This window comes from Odocoileus virginianus, chromosome 18 (genome assembly GCF_023699985.2).
Source record: "Odocoileus virginianus isolate 20LAN1187 ecotype Illinois chromosome 18, Ovbor_1.2, whole genome shotgun sequence".
Lineage (NCBI taxonomy): Eukaryota > Metazoa > Chordata > Mammalia > Artiodactyla > Cervidae > Odocoileus > Odocoileus virginianus.
This window is the reverse complement of record NC_069691.1, coordinates 34,552,263-34,565,373: the sequence shown is the minus strand read 5'-3', so window position 1 is coordinate 34,565,373 and position 13,111 is coordinate 34,552,263. Positions and strand designations below refer to the sequence as shown.

At 36.6% G+C, this 13,111-nt stretch overlaps 1 protein-coding gene and 1 pseudogene across 4 annotated transcripts in view; both read right to left on the bottom strand.

Moving 5' to 3' along the window:
- Positions 1-13,111, bottom strand: part of ADAMTSL1 (ADAMTS like 1) — a 1,044,920-nt gene that overhangs the window by 535,182 nt on the left and 496,627 nt on the right. The window lies entirely within an intron of this gene.
- LOC110138643 (aminoacyl tRNA synthase complex-interacting multifunctional protein 1 pseudogene) lies at positions 7,998-9,291 on the bottom strand (annotated as a pseudogene).

Here is a 13,111-nt window from a genome sequence, read left to right as displayed (position 1 = left end):
AGTCATAAAATAGAACACAGTTCTACCATTTGCACAATGTAGATGGACCTAGAGAAAATTATTCTTCATGAAATCAGAGACAGAGAAATACTATATGATGTCATTTAAATGTGGAATGTAAAAAAATAAAACAAATGCATACAGCTAGTCAGAAGCAGACTCACAGATATAGGGAACAAACTAGTGGTTACCAGTGGGAGAGTTGAGGAGGAATGGGCAAGATAGGGGCATGGGATTAAGAGATATAGACTACTATGTATAAAATAGATAAGCAACAGGGATATACTATATAGCAGAGGAAATTACAGTTTGGGGATGACAAAGGATGAGATGGTTGGATGGCATCACCAACTCAATGAATATGAGTTTGAGCAAGCTCCAGGAGATGGTGAAGGACAGGGAAGCCTGGCGTGAGGCAGTCCATGGGGTTGCAGAGTCAGACACCACTGAGTGACTGAACAGCAAGAAAATAACTTCTAACGGAGTATAATCTGTTAAAACACCAAATCACTACGCTGTACACCCCAAACCAATATGATACTATAAATCAACTACAGTTCAATATTAAAAAGCTTTTAGTAGTTCAGCCTTGTTTTCAGGCAATTGCCAACTAATGCTGAAGCTCCAATAGTCTGGCCACCTGATGCAAAGAGCCAACTCATGGGAAAAGACCCTGATGCTGGGAAAGATTGGAGACTAAAAGAGAAGAGGGCAGCGGAGGATGAGATGGTTAGATAGCATCACTGATTCAATGGACATGAATTCGAGCAAACTCTGGGAGATAGTGAAGGACAGGGGAGCCTGGTGTGTCTCAGTCCGGGGGTCACAGAGACTTGGACATGACTGTTGTTCAGCGACTGAACAACAAGAGTCCAAACCATAAGTGGTCAACCACTTTACGAGGGGATATTTCAAGTGTCATCATTTCTGTACAACATTTTCTCGAGAATTACCTCCCTCACAGTAATTGTTCACTTGTCATGTGAGCCTATTAAATTAAGTCTTGACTTAAGGTAGTGTAGGTTCACTGGGGTCCCACTAGGCTATGAGTGCTGTCGTGGGGACTGTCTGAGACCCATCTCTCTAGTCCCTCAGCTTAGCACAGCATCGGTATTGAGGGCTCACTGAATGCGTTGCTGGGCATGGCATGAATTTTCTCATAGCACACGTTCAGCAGGGCAATTGCCTTCAGCCTCTTGCTTGTGCTTTGGTTGGCTGGGAGGGTCCGCAGAGAGTCTTGAGAATGGCAAGTCATTAATAGCTCAGCCTCTTGTTCTCTTCCTCACCATTAAGCAAGACCATATCTAAAACATCCCAGACTAGGGGGGAAATTGATCTTATTTTAGAAGACATTCAGAGACACCAATGAAGTAATAACTCTTTTGAGGCTTAAATTTAGCGTATCTTTGAAGAACTAGCTTAAATGTTCTCATGTTGAACTACATTTTTGCCCTTTCCTCAGAAGCATTATCTACATACCAAAACCATACCCATTAGCCTGAGGGATAAAGACTTGGAGGATATTACTAAATGCTATTAAGGGATATGTTTATCTTAGCCCTATGCTGGAAAAAGGAAGACATGAAACTTAAGACTGAAGATATGTGTACATTTTAAATCTTTAAATTCTTTTCAAAGGCCATGGAAACCATCCTACATTGTAAATAAGATGGATTTCTTACTCACTTTGCAAGATTTGGTTTCGATAGCCAGTCTTCTATAATGAAGCTCTGGAAAATGTGCCTTCCCTTTCCTCTCTTCTCTAAATGCACATCCCTATACCTCTCATCAAGCGTAATGTTATTTATATCTTTGTTTACAGATGTGCATCATCTTGCCAATTGTGATTCTTGAGGACAATATATTCCCATCTCTCCAAGTTCCTAGTACAGTGCCTCACCTCTAGAAGATTCTCCATTAAGGTTTGTTGAATGAATAAATAATATATTCATGTAAGCTACTTCTCTCTCAAGAAATGTCAACAAAAGAGCAGGACTGAATGCATGACTTTACAAGTTGATTGTTAATGGAAATGGGGGTAAGGATCTAAAGGGGTCTCAACTGGATCACAGACTACAGGGTAATCAATTCTTTGCTGGCATCTCTTAAAATGCGTATTTCCTACACAGGTGACTTATGCCATACAACAAGTTTAAGGCCCTCTTTCTTAAGTTCTGGTTAATTTATGATTTTTTCCATTATTATCTAAAACATATATAGAAAGAAAACCCAGTTTAAATTGTCCAGAAAGTAATTTCTCTCTCTGAAGCAATAAACCATTTTTAAGCTTGAAGCCAGGTTAGTTCCTACACATGTAATCCCTGGAGACCTTTAGGTCACTAGCAAAAGGACCTGAAATTTTTAATTAAAGAGATTTCCAGGAAGGAGAAAGAAATTAAAGCAATTGGCCACCGCAACATGAAGGAGTTTTTATATCCCACACAAAGGTCTTACAATGCAGGACACACCAAAATCTGGAAACTATAGACCCCCCAGAAGATTCAACAATGAACATTATTTAATAATTTAGTACTACTGTCAACCCTGAGAAAGAATATTAGGGGTGGGGAACTTCCCTGGTGGTATAGCGGTTAAGACTTGTGCTTCCACGGCAGGGGCTATGTGTTCGATCCCTGGTCTGGGAACTAAGAGTCTGCATGTTGGTGGTGTGGTCAAAAAGAAAATAATATTGGGGAGCAGGGGAAAGGTATTTTATTTGGTCAGGCATGCATGCATGCTAAGTCACTTCAGTTGTGTTTGACTCTTTGCAACCCTCTGGACTATAGCCTGCCAGGCTCCTCTGTTCATGGAATTTCTCAGGCAAGAATACTGGAGTGGGTTGCCATACCCTCCCACCAGGGGATCTTCCTGACCCAGGGATCAAATCTAAGTCTCCTATATCTTCTGTACTGGTAGGCAGGTTCTTTACCACTAGCACCACCTGGTAAGCCCACTTTATTTGGTCACTCAAATACATTTAAGTATTATTTGTTCCGCTTAAGACACTGTCATAAGTGTTTGGAATACAAAAATAAAAAAATAAAGTCTTTATTTAGATGGAATTTAGGGAAGATTAACAGGTAAGCAACCAGTTACTGAATATGATAAGGACTTTTGATAGAGATCACACCAGATGCTAGAGGAACAGAAAGGAAGAAAGCTCTGCATTCTTTGATGGACGCACAGGCAGGATTCCCAGGGTGTGCCTCTATTGTGTTGTTTATGAAGACCAGACAGGAAAAGATATTCTTTGTGGTAGGGCAAGATAGGAAATGACCGAGAGGAACAAGAGACATGCTGTATATGAAGAACAAGTAGTGATGTTGCTGGAACACAGTGTAGACATGGATGAAAAATGAGGTTCAGGGAAGCTGGGGCAAGATCATGGCTTATCTTGTTAAAAGAGGGATGATAAAGAAACCACATAAATACCACAGGGAGGATGTATCTGAATGTCATAGGAACACAGCTTAACATTATTCAGAGAGAAGTCAGTGTACATTTCCTGATCTAGAAGAAGGGGATTCAGTGAATGTATATGAACAATTCACAGGGGATGCCAGATAATCAGATCAGAGACAGACTGTTGCGACGTGACTAAAAATTTTATGAACCTTACCAAAACCCAGAAAGTGCCAGATATCCTAAATGCACTTCCAGTGTTTAAGGTTGCTTGTGTATGTATATAAAATTTCATTCAATAGCCAGAATATACTGAATCTTCAACTGAAGAAAACCACTGGGGAAACTTAATAGGAGACTAGGGAGAAATGAAATGGAGATGAGCCAGGCATAGTTATAAGCTGTCAATTTTATGACATTGTTTAACAGATACAGGCAGTATAACATTTAAATGGCTGTCATTATTTTACTAAGTTCTATATCACAAAGCTATCACCAGTTCCAACATTCTGATAATTAATACTAAAACTACTCCTTTAGCATTAGAGAGCAAATTCCGAGGAAAGGAACATCTTGCAAATACTACAATCTTAAATCCTTAACTGTTTATAATAATCTATTTCCACTATAGAGTAATACTCCATTGGTAAATGGAGTATTGTGTTTGAGTAACTGTGCAACACTCGTCATAACTGCCATTTGTTGAACACCTCTTTTACTACACATTTCATTTGTATTATTGCAAAAGCCTTACCAGTTTTTATGATTCTATTCTTAAAGGTGAGAAAACCAGCTTTGAGAGGTTAAGAAAATTGTCCAATATCACACAGTTAGTAAGTGGGAGAGCCAGGATTCAGACTTAGGACTGCAAAATTCATGTTGTTTCTGTTATCAATGGCAATCTCTACTTAGAATATTAAATGTGTCTACATAAAATAGCTACAGCCACATTTCCTATCCAGCTCAGCCCAAAGATGAATGGGAGTTCAAGAGGGGACCAGAGAAGGAATTCTGGAGGTGTGGCTGACCTCTCTATCTGCATTTCCTCTTCCAGGTGTTCATAGTTTGGTGAGGTTTCCCCTTTCACCTTTGCTGATAAGGTCCCAGTTACTATTCTCACTTCTTCCTTAATTCCCACTGCATTATCGTTCTCACCTCCTGCCGCCATTCTTTGTCCCTTGATCTAGGCAGACACTCGTGATTATGTCCACTACATTTTCTCTAAACCATGAATACAACCTCAAATTTCCACTCAACCCAGAGCTCCAAACAACCTTTATCACTCAACTGATGTTGGCATTTGAGCAGAGAGTTGTTTGTTTTTCTGGATCTGGTCCTTTCTTCTGAAGCACCCTAAGGAATACACCATTATAAGTAACTCAATAGTTCCACTGCTACTATCATTCAGCAAACTGTAAGGAACTTTCCGTGTGCACGTGCTGAATGTATCATCCGCTCTCTCAAGCCCTCTCCCTCTCAACATGTCTGAGCTTTCGATGATACCAGCAGAGTATGGGAAGCATACACACCCAATGACACAGGTGAGTGGATGCAGTTCCCCAACTTCCTCACAGAGGAGGTCCTGATAGCCAAAGAAGAAGACAGCCACCAAGTCAGAAACTCAGAGCTGTAGGCTTGTTGCCTTTCTTACCTAGGCATGAGGGGAAGCCAGGTTAGCACCCAGGAGTCTACCCTACTTACTACTCACTGTATAAGCAATTCCTTGCCTGACGCACATACTTCCAATTTATCTTGAGTTACAGTGGTATGGTCATAGTCAAGGCACCATTTGCATTCAAGTCCTTATCATCTCACATACAGATAATTGCAACTTTTCAGGTCATCTTGTAATTACCATAGGTTAAGAATTCAATATTTATTAAATGAATGAAACACATGGACATAGATTCAGATGATTAGCCTTGAAACATTACTTCTGTAACACTGGTTCTGTGCCATAAACCAATGGTTTCCCAGCAAGCAGTTCAGATTTTATCACTTGGACTTTAAGTCTCAACCTTCTTGATCCAACTTATTCATGATATTTCTTCTTCTGTTCCTCCTCAGTTCTTAGTTGCAATGACAATAGCCTCTTTAGTCTTCTCTTTCCCTTCCCTTCCTCTCTCTGCACCTCCATCCACACGTGCACATAAGTGAGCATATCATGTGATACCTGCCATCTTGCTTTGAATTGTAAAGACCCCACCCCTCCAGAAGTTCAATAGGTATCACATGCCTACCATCTTGTCTTGATTGTAAAGAACCCCCCATCCCAGAAGTTTGATAGGTACCATTTTCATGCTGCATCTGATCCATCCACTTTGGGAGGGGAATAAAAATGTTATTGCCTCACTCTCTGAGTCATGCATATTTCTTACAGTAAGCATAGCTGTGGTATTAGTCATTTATTTTTTATAATAGCTTTATGAGGTACATTGACATATTATACATTTTTAATCTATTCTGTAATTTTTTTTGCTGTTCCCTGGTGGCTGAGATGGTAAAGTGTCTGCCTGCAGTGTGGAAGACCCGGGTTTGATCTCTGGGTTGGGAAGATCCCCTGGAGAAGGAAATGGCAACCCACTCCAGTACTCTTGCGTGGAAAATTCCATGGACTGAGGAGCCTGGTAGGCTACAGTCCACAGGGTCGCAGAGTCGGACACGACTGAGTGACTTCACTTCAAAGATGTTTGCAAGAAATTGTTGTTATAAGATTATAAAATGATCTATACTTTATGAACCCATTTATTCTGTAAAAAAAAAATGGGTATACCATACATAGGCCAAAATCTATTAATATTTGTTACCTCAAAGTGGTGGATTTTATTTATTCTTTAATTTTTATTTTTTAAAAATTTCCTGTTTTGAATTATTGTACATCAAAAAGGACTTTCTGACTTACAGTCCTGTGAATTTTAATATATGTACAAATTTATATAGTCAGCATCACATTAAGGATAAAAAATGTTTTCTTCATTAGTTCAATAGTCCTTCCTTCTTATTCATTTATGGTCAAATTCCACCCCTTACTTCTAACCTCTGGTAACTGCTGATCTGTTCTCCAACACAATAATGTTTTATGAAAGAATGTGAAATAAATGGGATCATAGACTGTAATTTTTTGAGACTAGCTCTTTAACTCAGAATAATGCTTTTGATGTCAATCAAGTTTTGCATGAATCAGTAATCTGTCTCTTTCTATTGCTGAGCAATTTGGGGTAATTATGAATAGAGCTGCTATAAATATTCCAGTCCAGGTCTTTGTGCAAATGAAAGTTTTTATTTCATTAGTGTAAATACCCAGGAGTGGAATTGCTAGGCTACACGATAAGGGTATTTATAAGAGCAATGCACTACTTTCATTTTGATTAAGTCCATTTATCAGCCTTCTTAAAAACAGACTGTGCTTTCAGTATCATGTCTAAATACTTTGCCTCGTCCTAGGTCACAGGGATTTTCTCATGTTTTCTTTTAAAAGTTTTATAGTCTTACAATTTACAGTTAGATATAGCATCTAATTTGAGTCAACTTTTATATAAGGTATAAGGTTGAGATGGGTTTTGACATTTAAGCTAAAGTCGCTTAGTCGTGTCCAGCTCTTTGTGACCCCATGAACTATGCAGTCCATGGAATTCTCTAGGTCACAATACTGGAGTGGATAGCCTTTCCCTTCTCTAGGGGATCTTCCCAACCCAGGGATCGAACCCAGGTCTCCCACATTGCAGTCAGATTCTTTACCAGCTGAGTCACAAGGGAAGCCCAACTTAGTAAATGTCAAACTTTTTCAACAGAATATGTTGAAAGAGTATGCTTTCTTCATTGAATTGCTTTGTAACTTTGTCAAAAAAGCAACTGGTCTTATTACTACGGGTCTATTTCTGTACTTTATATTGTTCCATTGGTCTACCTGTCTCTCTCTTTGTCAGTACCATGGTGTCCTGATTACTGTAGCAAGTATTGAAACCAACAAATGTAATTTTTTCCAACTTCCTTTTTTCCCCCAATTTTTTCAGGTATTCTCTCTCCTTTACACATTATTTTAGAATCAGCTTGTCCATATATTCAAACAATTCTCTTTGATTTATTACTGGAAATGCATAAACTTTGTAAATCAACTTAGGGAGAAATAATATCTTTACTATATTAAGTATTCCAATCCATGAACAAGGAATTTTTCTCCATCTACTTAGGGCTTATTTGGTTTTATTCATCAGCATTTTTTAGTATTTTTGCAAACAGATGCTGTACATTTCATCAGATTTAACTGCATTTTGTTTTCACTCCTTATCTCTATTATTAAAAATATTATTGGTTTTTTATTTCAATTTGCAATTTTCCATGACTAGTATACAGAAATACTATTAGTTGTTGTATGATCACCTTGTGTCCTATGACCTTGCTAACAAGCTCAAAAACTTTTAGAAGTTTTTAAAAATAGATTCTTTTGGATTTTCTTCATAGATGAGTATAATCATGTCTTCTGCAAATAGAAATTGTTTTATTGCTTCCTTTATGGTATGTATGTTTTTAAATTTCTTCTTCTCATTTTATTTACAAGCACTGGCTAGGATGCCAGTACATTGAAGAAAGAGTGATGGGAATGTACAGCCTGGCTTTGTTCCCAATGTTAAAGAGAAAACATTCAGGTTTTCACAATAAGTATGATATTACCTGTAGGATTTTTTTTTAAAAGATTTCCCTTATTATGTAAAAGTTCCCTGTTATCTCTAGTTTGCTGCGGGATTCTATCATGAATGATGTTGAATTTTATTAATTTTTTTCTGGATTAACCAATAGTCTTCATTCTTTAAACTATTTTTATTTATTTATTTTTTAATTTTAGGTATGAGTGACAAATGTATTTCTTTTTATTGCTTTCTCTAAAGTATTTCAGAAACTGAAGTGCTTTATTTTATTCCACTGTTGGCCATAGCTTGAGCCCTACACACTCCCTTCCCTTTCACCTCAAAGGGAGTGCCTTTGTATGTAGCCAGGCATACATCATTAGTGTACAGATCAGGCTGGATCTGCTCCCAAATCTTCTTCTTAGGATTCAGCTCCTTGTCAGGCTCTCCAGGGAAAGCATCAAAAGTAATTCTGTCCCCAGGAACAGATCCATTAGGAGGTGCCAAGATTTCTACTTTCTCTGGTGAACTTGCACACATCACCATTGCCTGAGATACTACTCCCCGCATCTTTGCAGGTTTCAGGTTACAAAGTAAAAACCACCATCCGATTTTGCATCTGTTCAAGAGGAACATGATTCACCAGGCCACTGACCACTGTTCTTGGGGCTGTTTCTCCAACATCTACTTCTTCTGCATACAAAGAATCTGCATCAGGGTGTTTTCTGGCAGTGATGATACAACCAATTCGAAGATCCAGACAGGAAACATCAACAGGCTTAGAGTCAGCACTTCCTGCTACTGGTTGCCGTTTTTTCTCCTTTTTCTCTCCTTTCTTTTCAGTTTTCTCTTTCATCTTCTTTTCTTCTCCTCCTCCTCCTCCTTTTACTTGCTCTTTAGCACCAGGAGATACGGTTATTGGTATAGACTGTATCTCATTTTCAGAAACCGTAGAATCAGTTTTTAGTGGAGTACCAGATGGAAATGGTATTTGTTTTACTCCATTTTGAATTTCTGCCTTAATTAGCTCTTGTTTCAATCCTTCGATTTCCTTCTTCAATTTAGCATTTCCAACTCGAAGTTTCTTCTCTTCTCTCAAAGTTGCCTGCAAAATTGCTTTCTCCTTAAGAAGAGCAACTTGTTGCTTAAGATATTCAATAATTTGATCTGCTTCTGCACCCTTCTGCTCCAATCTCTTCAGAACAGCATCACTGGTTGCCATTTTTGCCAAGAAACGGCAGAAACTCATGTATTGGTGGACTGATGCACCTCAGCAGCCTCGGCCGGGAGCAGGTAGGGAGCGCCTCCGCCTCACGGAGTCCCATTCTTTAAACTATTAAGGTGGTGGATTGTTCTAATTTTTAGAAAGGAATAATGTATCAGCCTTTCATATCCAGAATTAAGCTTTACTTGATTGTAATGTGTTATTCTTTTCCTATTTTTTGAACTCGATTTGAATACTTAATAGAAGCTGCTGATGTTGAAAAAATGCACAAATAAATTAATCTATTATCCTAACATAATGAAGAAATGTTTACTCTATATTCTCATTATATTGAAATACATACTATCTTTAGAACCAATCAATAGGGAGAACACTCTATAAATCCCAGTTGATAAATACATTTATCAGCATATTTTATGTGACATCTCAGATTTAGTTTCTTTGAAGCATAAATGTCTTCTGAAGAATTAGAATTTAAAATTGATGAAGTGATAGAATTTTATGATACAAACTTTAGACTTTATTGCACTGATACTTAAACAGCTGAGAAAGTATCTTTTGTAGAACCAATTAAAAATGCCAACTGTATCCAGCACTTCACTGCCCTTGATCAACTGGCAACTCCTTTTGCTTTATTGCCACTCACTATAATCCCCCAACAATTCAGATCCTTTAATTTTACAAAATATTTAGTAGTTTAGACAGAATTAAGCCATTTTTTAACCAGTATTTGAGAAACTGAAAATTTAGCCAGGATATCATACTGTGGCCAATCTTCCATTTTAAAGCTCTGTTGGAAACCCCATAAACATGTCTTGAATAATTCTGCCATGATGGAAAGCAAGAAAAATGGGACAGGAAGTTGTGTGAGGAAAGAAACTTTACAACCAATACTTTGAAGCTACAACAATTCAACAATAAAAGGGAATGAAGAGTTGGGCTCTGGGGTAATTGAAACTTTTTCTTCCATCTTTCCTTCACTTAAAAAAAATCATAAGTCGATATATTGTACCAGATGTGCTGAGATAACCCTCCCAATAGAAAACATCTAAAAATGCTATGGAAAATATTAACAATTACTTCCTTTCTTTAAATCACAGTTGAGCTGGTGGTAAATGAATTAGTAAAGAGATGGAATCAGTTGACAGATATGTTTTCACAGAGAAACCACCGTTCTGAAAAGGCTTACAAAGTAAATATGCTCAACACTTAATGAACAAATAATTCCACTCTTCTCTTATACAAGTTCTTTCCAAGTATGGAAAAAAAGAGAAATCACTCCTTAAATTTTCTGTGTGGTTACTAAATCATAAAGAAACAAGACAGCATGTGTGTGTATGTCTGTGTGTGTGTGTCTAAAAAACCAATGTCATTCTTGAACAAAGATGCAAAAAAATCCTATACAAAATATTAGCAAATCTTACCCAAAAGAAATAACCAAAGCTTCCTGGAGAAATGGATAATTCTACATCTTGTGAAGGAAATAAGTAAGGTTAATCTGGGAAATATTGTGTCAGAAAGGAAGAAGGCTTTTAAACATGAGTGGAATCATGTCAAAAGGGTACAGGATAAAGTCTGAACAGATTTCCACTGGTATAGGATGAGACAATTTGAGAATAGAAACAATAACTATATAGAACTAAAATACAATAAAAATATAAAATCCAGAGGACAATAATGACATTAAAATCCCCAAAACAATAAAATTACTTCACTGGTAATCAGGAGTTGTTGCCAGGACAAAACCTTATAGTCTGAAAGTTGATAGAGGAAAAGAATAAAACATTTTCCCCTACTTTTCTGTATGGACTCTATTTTACCGTACCTAAAAAAATCAATGAGAGAGTTCTGTGAAAAAGAATTCATTTAATAAATGCAAAATTAATGAAATAATTAGAGCATTATTTTTGTAACACCAAATGAAATAATACCTGTGGGTAGGAATCATGGATGCTAAAATCATTAGATAAATGATGATAAGAAAATTCACAAAGGAGGAATTAGATTGACTCCACCTGAGTCCACTGATCAATCTTAACATCACTAAGCATGGAACAGTCAGCTAGTTTGTACCTCACAATGTGATGCAATAGGAAGGACACAGCATCACCATGAAGTATTCTTGCCTTAAAAATACATCTAAATTCAATAATGTTTCTAAATTTGAATTTTAGTTAACAGGAAAAGTGGAGGCTAAAAGAGTAAGTGAAATGACACCATAAAGAATGTGTCAAACAGCCAGGCCCAAAGTATAGAACATTCTAGAACAAATGACCTAAATTTCTCAACAAATAAATGTCTTGAAAAAGGGACCATGTGTTTGTGTGTATTTATGGGGGAGAATGTTATAGAATAAAGGAGACTTACACATAATCATGATGTGCAATTTGCAATGCATGGGTCTCGTTTAGATAATGATTTGGAGGGGAACAAAATAATGTAAAAAGATACCTTTGAGACTCTCCTGGCAATATGAATATAAAATAGGTATTAGATTATACTAAGGAATTCCCATTAATTCTGTTGGATGCAATACTGCATATTGCATATTTTAACAATATTTTAACAATACCTTTATCAGTTAATGATGCGTACCGAACTATTTATGGGTGAAATGACATGATGTCTGAGATTTTCTTTTAAATAATCCACCCTAAAAAAATGGGGTTGAAAGAGGGATGGATAAAGCAAGAAGAGCAAATTGTTAATAATTCTTGAGGCTCAGTGATGATAGCATTAAGATGCATATTACTACTCTCTCTCTTTTAGTGCATATTTGGAAATTCTGATAACAAATCCAGAATGTATAAAGAGATAATATGTTATAATCAAGTTGAAGTGATTAAAACATTTTAAGGTCTGTTTTACATTAGAAAATCTACCAATGTAACTTAATGCTTGAATAGATGAAAAGATTTAGGGATCCCATTAGATTCAGGAAATATCATTTAAGAAATTCAACAGCTCTCCATACTAACACACTTCAACCAAGGATAGAAGGAAAGGTGTTTAATGTAATGGAGGGAAGCTAAACAGTGCACATAATTATTATCTTTACTACTGAAATATTAAAAATATTGCATTTAAACTCAGGAAGGAAACAAGGATATCTGTTTTCAGTATTCTACTGCAATGCACATCCAGCCAGAATAATTTGAAAAGAGTGAAAGGAGAACAATACAGAAACTGGAAAGAAAGAAAGAAAATCTCAGTATATGTATATGTTATCCACATCTATTTAGAAAACTCCAAAATTGGCTACCACAGGTAATGAGAGTACTGGAATAAAACATGTTCAGACTAGAAATATTGCAGAGAATTGGAAATAAAAAACTTTATCCCTAGACCATAAACATTTTCCTGTTTCATTAAACATTAATCAATGACTGCATAACATACAAATAGGAGTGTTTGATTAGACTTGCAATTTTTAAATTACACCTGTGGGTCTTAGGCAGGTCTCTAATTTCGCTGGCTCTTAGTTTTCTCAACTATAAAATTAATATGGATTACCTGATCGTTAGGATCTCTTAATAGTCCTACTGTCATGTGAACTTAACTAATTAAAAGAGCAATTAAGATGTATGTTTTATGCATAGCCTAGCAAACCAATAGAATCCTGTAAAAGTGTTTATTTATATTTAAACATCATATGTGATCCTTTATTATGTGAAAGGGTTTCTTGAAAGATTTCAGTCCAGTTTGCATAAATAGTTATAAGCTACGTGTTATAGGATATATGTTTTGCAAATCCTTGTTTCCTTTTATGCCTGATTGCTTGACAACAGTTGATGCCCAATGAATATCTATTGAAATAAAAATGTAAAAGCTTTGTGGTTGGTAATGGGGATAATTCTGA